Genomic DNA, 7,783 nt, shown 5'->3' with positions numbered 1-7,783 from the left:
TGCCTTGAATTTACTTTCCTAATTAGGTGTTGCTGAGGTTACCGTTTGCTTTAATGCCCGGACCCTCCCAGATCTGTGTGCCGGGCAGAGGGCTTTGTCACCAAACTGCAGAAGCCCCGGCAGCGGGGAACATATCCTCAGCCGAGTGCCCACCCGATGTCTCTAGCAAAGCACCGGACGTGGACTTGTCACTCACAAAGTGTCCGGTGAATGAGTGAGTGAGGATGTGATCGAATGAATGTTGGCTGGCTGCAAGCATTGCTGCGTCTCACACACACACACACACACACACACACACACACACACACACACACTTTTCTCTCCCAGGCTTCTCCTCTTACCGAAGACGCCTCGCAGCTCTGACGTCTCCTGTGACAGTCTGTTTCCCAAACTGTGTCTGTGAGTTTGCTTCTTCATTCAACAAGTGTTTGTTGAGTGCCTGCTGTGGGCCAATGGACAAAACCGAGGACTCAGGCTTTTAAGAAGCTTAGCTTCTGCTGGAGGAGATAGGCAATCGATAGAATGAGTAACTAAAACACACTCTATGCTAGGTGAGTACAAACTCCACCGAGGAACGTCCAGAAAGGGGGCCGTGAAATACAGCAGCGGGTAGGGGAGTGTGGGGACCAGATTAAAGCAGGGGAGACGGGGGAAGGCTGACCTAGGAGGGAATGTCTGAGTCAGAGCAGAGGGGGCCAAGGAGTGAGGGCGCCGTTCTAGGTGGAGGAACAGAAAGTGCAAAGGCCCTGAGGTGGGAGCCTCGCTGGCGTGTTCCAGGAACAGCAAGGGGGCTGGTAAGGCTGGAGGGCAGTGAGCCAGCAGGACGCGAGTTCAGGGTTAACTGGGTGCTGAGGGTGGGCTCTGTCCAGCCAGGGCCTTAGAGGCCCTGAAAGGACTGCGCTTGTACGTGGAGCTGGAAAGGAAGCCGTTCCTGCAGGGTTCTGAGCGGAAGAAGGGACATGTCTGGACTTCAATTCTAACAGAATTTCCAGTTGGGAAGCTGGTGGGATAATCCCGGTGAGAGCGGCTGGTGGGTGGACAAGGCTGTCCATGGTGGGGTTGGTGAGAAGTGGACAGAGAGAAAGGAAGAAGGTGAGGATGACTGCCAGCTTGTGGGGGAGAAAGGGGAGACCCAGGGGCCGGACCACCCTCTGTGGCTGTGCTGGAGACCCAGCGACCCGCTCCTGGAAGCTGGCCTGCGGGTGACATCACCCACCAGACTCTGCCCCCAGGCACAGCTTGGCTTTGCCTCCCAGCCCCACTTCCTTCTCTCCAGGAATCCGGGGGTGGATGGCAGCAGGGGGGGTGGTGGGTGAGTAGTGTCAGCTGCTGCCGTCCCCGCCGTCTCCCTGACCGCACGTCCAGGACGGGCTGCATCTGCATTTCCATGACTTATTCTGAGTCTCGTGCACCTGGGAAGGTTGGGGACCTGGTTGGCCTTGGCCTTGGCAGTCAAGGTATTGTCACCTCCCGGGCAGTCGCACCAGAGTGGGACGCAGGAGACCAGAATCACCTGAGGCCGAGACAATGGGGGAAGAAAAGCCAGGGTGCGTGGGGCGCTCCAGTAGGAGAACCCGGAATCGGTTTGGGAGAAGAAACATCAGTGGAAGGCTGAGGACACCTCTATCCTGGCCCCTGGAGGGGCCCACGGAGGCCTTGTCCAGAGTGGATGGATGGACAGCAGGAGGCCTGATGTCACAGGCCGCCCTCAGACTGTCCTGCTCTCTGCCATCGGTCTGCCTTTGGGAGGCACCGTTCCGGGAGTGACTCTTGTCTTTGTTTTGAGGTGAGGTAGCAGAAAACGGATTCACCAGGCCACTCGTGGGCGCCATGGGCTGGTGTCAGAGGACGCTGCTGTCTGAGCTCAGTTGCGCTGGCTCGTGGCCGGGGAGCCCGCTGGGCTGCCCGAGGGGAGGTCTCAGGGCCACCCTTCAGCTCACGTGTGGACAGCCACGTGACAACACGGCGGAACGGCAGGAGCTGTGGGCCGAGGGTCTGGAGACCCGGAGCCCAGTCCCGGCTCTGCCACTGAACTCACCGTCTGATGCACGTCGACACTTGGCATGTCTTTATCCCCTGGTCCTCCACCTTGCCTGAGAAATGAAGAGTTGGACCCGGTGATCGCCAATGTCTCTTCCCACTTGGATAGACTTTAACTCCATCACTTGGATAACTGAGCGCAAATTGATTTCCAGGCCCCTGATGGAAAACGAGAGCCCTCTCCTCTTTCCTAGGGAGATCCGTAATGATTCAATTCTTATCAAGCTTTAGACGGTCACTGTGCTCTTTGTGGCAGTGCTTGGTGACTGTCAGGCCCCCTCCAGGTGGAGGTTATATGAGCAATGCTGTGTTTCCTCCTGGGTGAGCAGTAGACTGTGGGCTCATTTGAGACTCAGAGCATCTCAGGGGTGGGAGGTCACGTGGAGGAAAACGAGACCCAGAGAAATGAAGGGAGTTTGTCCACGGTGAGGCAGTGAGTGGCTGGAAGAGGCGTCTTGGGTAGGAGGGTAGCGCTCGGGGCCCTTGGGCTTGTTGCTGATTCTGAGGCCTGCAGCCAGAGATCGCCAGTGCTTTTTCCCAAAACAAAACAAAACAACTTCCTCCAAAATCTGTAAGAATCTGGGCCACGCTCATCAGCTCCATCCCTTCCCGCAGGTACCTGCTCCCTTTATGGTTCCCCAGCCACATGCCATTGCAGACAGCGCCACTAGAGGGAGCCACCACCGCTCCTGTTTCTCCCGCAGGTGGGTGGGGAAACCCTGGGGCTGCCCTGGGAGCCGGGCACCTCCTGGCTGGAAGGGCTCTTCATCAGCCCTCGGTCACTCCACGCGGTCCCTGCGTGTCCAGCCACATGTGATGTGTGAGTCCGTTCAGGGCCGAGAGTCTGCTGGGGTCTCTACCCAGCAGTCCTGGTGTAGCTGGACGTCCAGTGAATGGAGGATGACCTGCCCCTTGTCCATCCGTGCGGGAGCCCCAGGAGGTGCTACTCAGAGATCCAGGGCAGATGTGGGGGGAGCCGAGGCTTCAAAGGCCCCCAGATCCCTGGCCTGAGAATTCCAGTGGGCAACTTGAGGGGCCCCTGCCAGGGGGTATCCCCAACCTCTTGGAAGATGCAACAGAGCAGCGGGAAGCAGCAGGAAACTGCCCAGGGAATTGCGCTCGGAGGCCTGATATCCAGGGACTTTTGCCCGCGTTGCTGTCAGCAGTGGGAAATTACCCACAGGGGCCAGGGGATGATGTGGCAAAGAGATCAGGTGTCTTTTGGAAAAGTGATTTTCCAGTTCAAATACCACTCGGTCACAGAGATTTTCTGGAATCCCACCAGGCTAAGAGTCAGGCTGAATTATCCTGAACTCCTACCTGCTATTGGGCTTGGGGTCAGGAGGGGACAGCATAACCATTTATCCTCCAGGGGGTGTCTTCACCTCTGGGCCTCAGTTTCCTCCTCTGTCGAGCAGGGGGTTTATATTTTGATGCTCTCCAAGGCCCCTCCTGCAAGGAAGAGTGGTCTGTCCGGTTTGTCCTCCTGCACTGCGGCTCATCTGTCACCACCTCTCTGCTGTCCGCAGTCTGAAGCATGTGGAAAGTCGTTGCCCTTCCCCACATAAGCAGCTTTTAAAAATACCCGTAAAAATAAAATGAGATTGACCTCTTAGGACCAGTCAACTCATCAAAGTGATTCTGAGCCCTCCGTGCTTAAGTGTCAGCAGTAATTGGTCATTTCACAGCAACGGGCTGGAAAAGCTCAAGGCGGGGCTAAAGTTTACATTTCCTATGTCAACAGTCACTTGCCTGCTGTCTGGCTTCCTTTTTGGTCCTGCTGACTTCTGATGGGCTGGGGCCAGCTCGTCGGGGCTCTGTGATGTTGCGTCTCATCCTGGTGACAGGGTCCTCATTACTCTGAGTTTCCAAGCACAGCTTAGTCTCTCAAAGATGCTTCAGTGACTAAAACTCCATTCCAAACCTGGTTTTGGTGGAAAAGAAAGTCGATGACGATGGGAGGGGTTGGAGGGGTTTCCTGAGAGGCAAGGAGCAGGGATTCCTTCCGATCAATACATTATTCCAGTCAATACATTATTGATTGCAATAATGAAGATGTGTTTTTCAGTTTTGTTTTTGTCTAGTGCCTTAATAGTCAAGAAAGGCTGTGGACATTAATGGGAGCAGGGTACTGGGGCCTGCATGGTCCAGGGCAGGACTTCTCATCCTTCATTGTGGAGCCAGATCACCTGAAGACCTTGTTAAAATGCAGATTCCTGGGCTCCAACCCCCAGGGATACTGATTCAGTAGGTCTGAGAAGGAGCCCAGGAACGTGCATTTCTATCAAGCTCTGGGTAATACCGAGGCTGCAGGTCAGGACACCAGGCTGTGGGTGGCACTGTCCTAGGGGCACAATGACGTGCCATCTACACCCAGGGCGGTGAGCCCCGTGCAGATACGAACCAGGGATTGTCGAGCTCACAGGGAACATGGGGAACAGTTCACTGCAGTGGATGCGAACACAGCTAAATCTCCAAGGAACCAGACGGTCCCCCCCGCCCCCACCACTGTTATTCACAAGGCTGTGGTGGTGACTAAACTCTTGGCTAATTACCACGCTGGTGGGAAGCATCCCAGGTTAGTGCTCTGAGGTTCTGGCCACTTCTGGCCACCAGATGGGGCAGGATGATTTCTTCCCAGGCCCGAGGGGCTGGAAGAGGAAAAGTACTGAGGAGATGGTAGCAGAGCCTTTCAGAAAACGCTGCCATCTCCGAGTGCACCAACACCATCCAGAACTAGGCTTTGGCGGGGAAGGGATGCTGTTGGTTTTTCAAGCTGTTTGCTTTTCTTCCTGTTATCCCAAAGTGCATCCTCGTTCACCCCCTTGTGCAGTAGGTGACCGTGGCTTGAGATGAAAGGGAGATCGCTCTCCCTGTACCGAAGATGGAGCAAGAGGACGAGGGAGAGAAAGGAGCTTGTGTGAGGTGCCAGTGAGCAGCGTTGGGCTGCCTGGACCAGCATGTTTCTTGCCAAGGTGGGTTGGGGGGATGCTGGTCTGCCCCGAGGTCTCTGCCGACCCCAAGGTCATGGTCCTGATCAGGCTGTGCTCTTGGGGTGGGGAAGGTGAAGCAGCTTTTTAGGGAGAAAAAGTCAGGCAATCCTCGGACTAAGATGAAATGACCCAGAGGGTATTAGTTGCCCTGCGCTTGCAAAGAAGCACGGTCCGGGAGTTATCGAGCGCCCCCTTTGTGCACTGTTAGCCAGTCTCATCTGGGCAGAGCATCACGCAGACAGCCACGCCGACACCCACGCCGACACAGTGCCTGCTGGCCAGGCGCTGGTCCCCCAGCGTTCCCAGAGCATCCTGCCTCTTCCTTCTTCACGCAGCCTCTTCCCAGCATGCATGAGCTTTGGAAATACCTTCATCTCCCCAAATTATTTGGGAGCGATTTACATTTCCGCCTCTGAGACTCCCCTTTCCCCTTTCTTGGCATGAAAACACCTAGTAGTTTTGGAGAAAAGGTATGGGTCCAGAAAACAGTGGTACATGGGTGGGACGCGTGTGTATCTTGAGCCCTAATTCATTGGAGGTGTCTGTGCGTGTGAGTGTGCCCTTGGTGTGCAGGCGGGGGTAGAGCCTCCAGGGCAAAGTATGGTAAGAAAACAGCAGCTGTAACACTTTATTTGGAAACATGGTGCGTATTTGCTGGAAGCACCCACACCTCTCCTAGGGGGTCCTCCCCCTTGCCCCCAGCAGTCCTCTGCTTAGCTTGTTACATTTGTCCGTCCCTGTGACCATTCAGATCACTTGTTCAGAGAGAGCCCCTGTTACAACTAAATGGGGGGACCGGGAGCCTCTCATCTCACGCTGTGGCCTGAAATTTTCTCCAGCTCACTGTGCTAGCATTTCGGCCTGAGCAGACGAGCAGACTCCCTCTTTTAACAGATATAAACAAAGAGGTGTGTGTGTGTGTTTAGATTTCAAGCTCCCACCTCAGCCCACCCCTGAAAGCATCTTTAAGAGTGAGCAGACGTGCATCCCCACACTGTCCCCTCACTCCTTAGACAGCTCTCTTTACTGTCAGCCACCGAGACGATCTTAAGCGAAAGACCATGGGGGTTCCCCTTTCCCTGCACTGACATCTGGATATAAATTCTGACTTTCCTAGAGACAATTTCCCAGAGAGCTTCTTTGTCCCTTGTTGACTGCAAACGATTTTGCTCTACAAGACGGAGCATCGGCGTCACCCCTACTGCAGCTGTTCGGATGGCAGGAGCTCTCAGCCTCGGATCCTAAGGCGACCTATAGCTGCCCCTGAACGTGTATCTTTGGGGACTCTGCAGGGCCTGCCCGCAGGTCCCCTCTGCCACCTGCCCAGCTCCACTGGGGCTCCCTGCTGCTGCCTCCAGTTCAGCCTGGCTGCTGGGACCAAGAACGGGTCCAACGGCCAGCAGTCAGGGAGCGGCGAGCGACGTTCTCCGAAGATTGAATTTCTGATGGCTGTCCTTGAAAGCCCCCAACCCCCCTCCCCTCGCTCGGTGCCGTCCCCAGTGCTGTAACTGACCCGGAACACCAGAGGCAGGAAAGTCACTGAATTTTGCTGCAGCTTTTTTTTTTTTTCCTCCCTTAGATGCTGAGAGCTATTTTTAGCCACAGATTTTTTTTTTTTCCCCAGGGGATCCACAGTCTATTTATAAAGCGCTTACGGAGGCCATATCGTCCAGTGACTCCCAAAGGGATTTTGGAGTTAGGTGGGAGAGGCCAGGGCAGTGGGTGGGTGGGGGAACTTCCTGAAGGTGAGAGGGCTGTCCTAGGGAGGGCTGGCAGAGGCTGGACCCCAGCCGGGGGCAGGGGCCCGTCCACGCAGACCCACCCTGCTCTTCCCTCCAAAATCGCTCAGCTTCAGGGACAGGGCTGCGGGCTCTGGCAGCCCAGCAGCTGCGATGACAGTGCCTTCAAATGTGGCCACTGGTTTAATTTACTGCATTTTCCTCTCCTTTCCCTGAATTTCTACACGCACGTCTGTCCCCATTGCCCCCTTCCATGGTCCCACCTGGCAAAAGTGAGCTGGGCTGTGGAAGGCTTTGGACAATGGATCGGGCAGGAAGCCGGCCCTGAGTGAGGAGAGGGGCCAGGGGTGCCCCAGGTGGTGGCCGGGGGTGCAGAAGCAGCTGGGCAAGGATCTGGTGGCCTCAGGCTCCACTGGAGGGGCAGAAGGTGGAGGAAACGTGGACCCAGGGCAGCGTTGCTTCTAGGAAAGCCCAGGTTCTGTTCAGAGCCGCCTGGACAGAGGCGTTAATGGGCAGAGGTGCAGTGGCGTCTGGAAGACCCTGCCCTCCCACGCCCATTCCAGGCACTTAACCTCTCCTGACAAGGCCTGTGGGGTTGGATGGATGGAGCAGGTGGGGAGAGGAGATGGGATGGAAAATTCCAGACAGAGTTGGTGAAAGTGTTCCCCAGCTGGACTGAAGCCTCCTTTCTCTCTGCTCTGCATTTAGGGAAGGACGGAGGAAGGCCTCGCAAGAGGTCCTGAGCCTTCCCCGCCCCTCTTTTCTCTCTCCTCCTGGAACTGAGTCCACGGGCTGCTCTGGAAACGACTGGGGTGCTTGGTGCCCCCTCATCCAAGAGGTGAGAAGGAGGAGACAGGGAAGGCGGCGGGGGGGGGGGGTCCTTGCTTCCACCTGGTTAGCAGACGATTGCACGGCCGGTCGGCCAAGAGCGGCTGGGGAGGCTGCTGTGGGTCCACCTGGGGTTGGCAGGACCCCCGGCTAAGGCAGCCCTCCTTGGACTCTGCCAGCACT

This window comes from Phocoena phocoena, chromosome 11 (assembly GCF_963924675.1).
Source record: "Phocoena phocoena chromosome 11, mPhoPho1.1, whole genome shotgun sequence".
In the NCBI taxonomy this organism is placed as follows: domain Eukaryota; kingdom Metazoa; phylum Chordata; class Mammalia; order Artiodactyla; family Phocoenidae; genus Phocoena; species Phocoena phocoena.
This window is presented reverse-complemented; position numbering follows the sequence as displayed.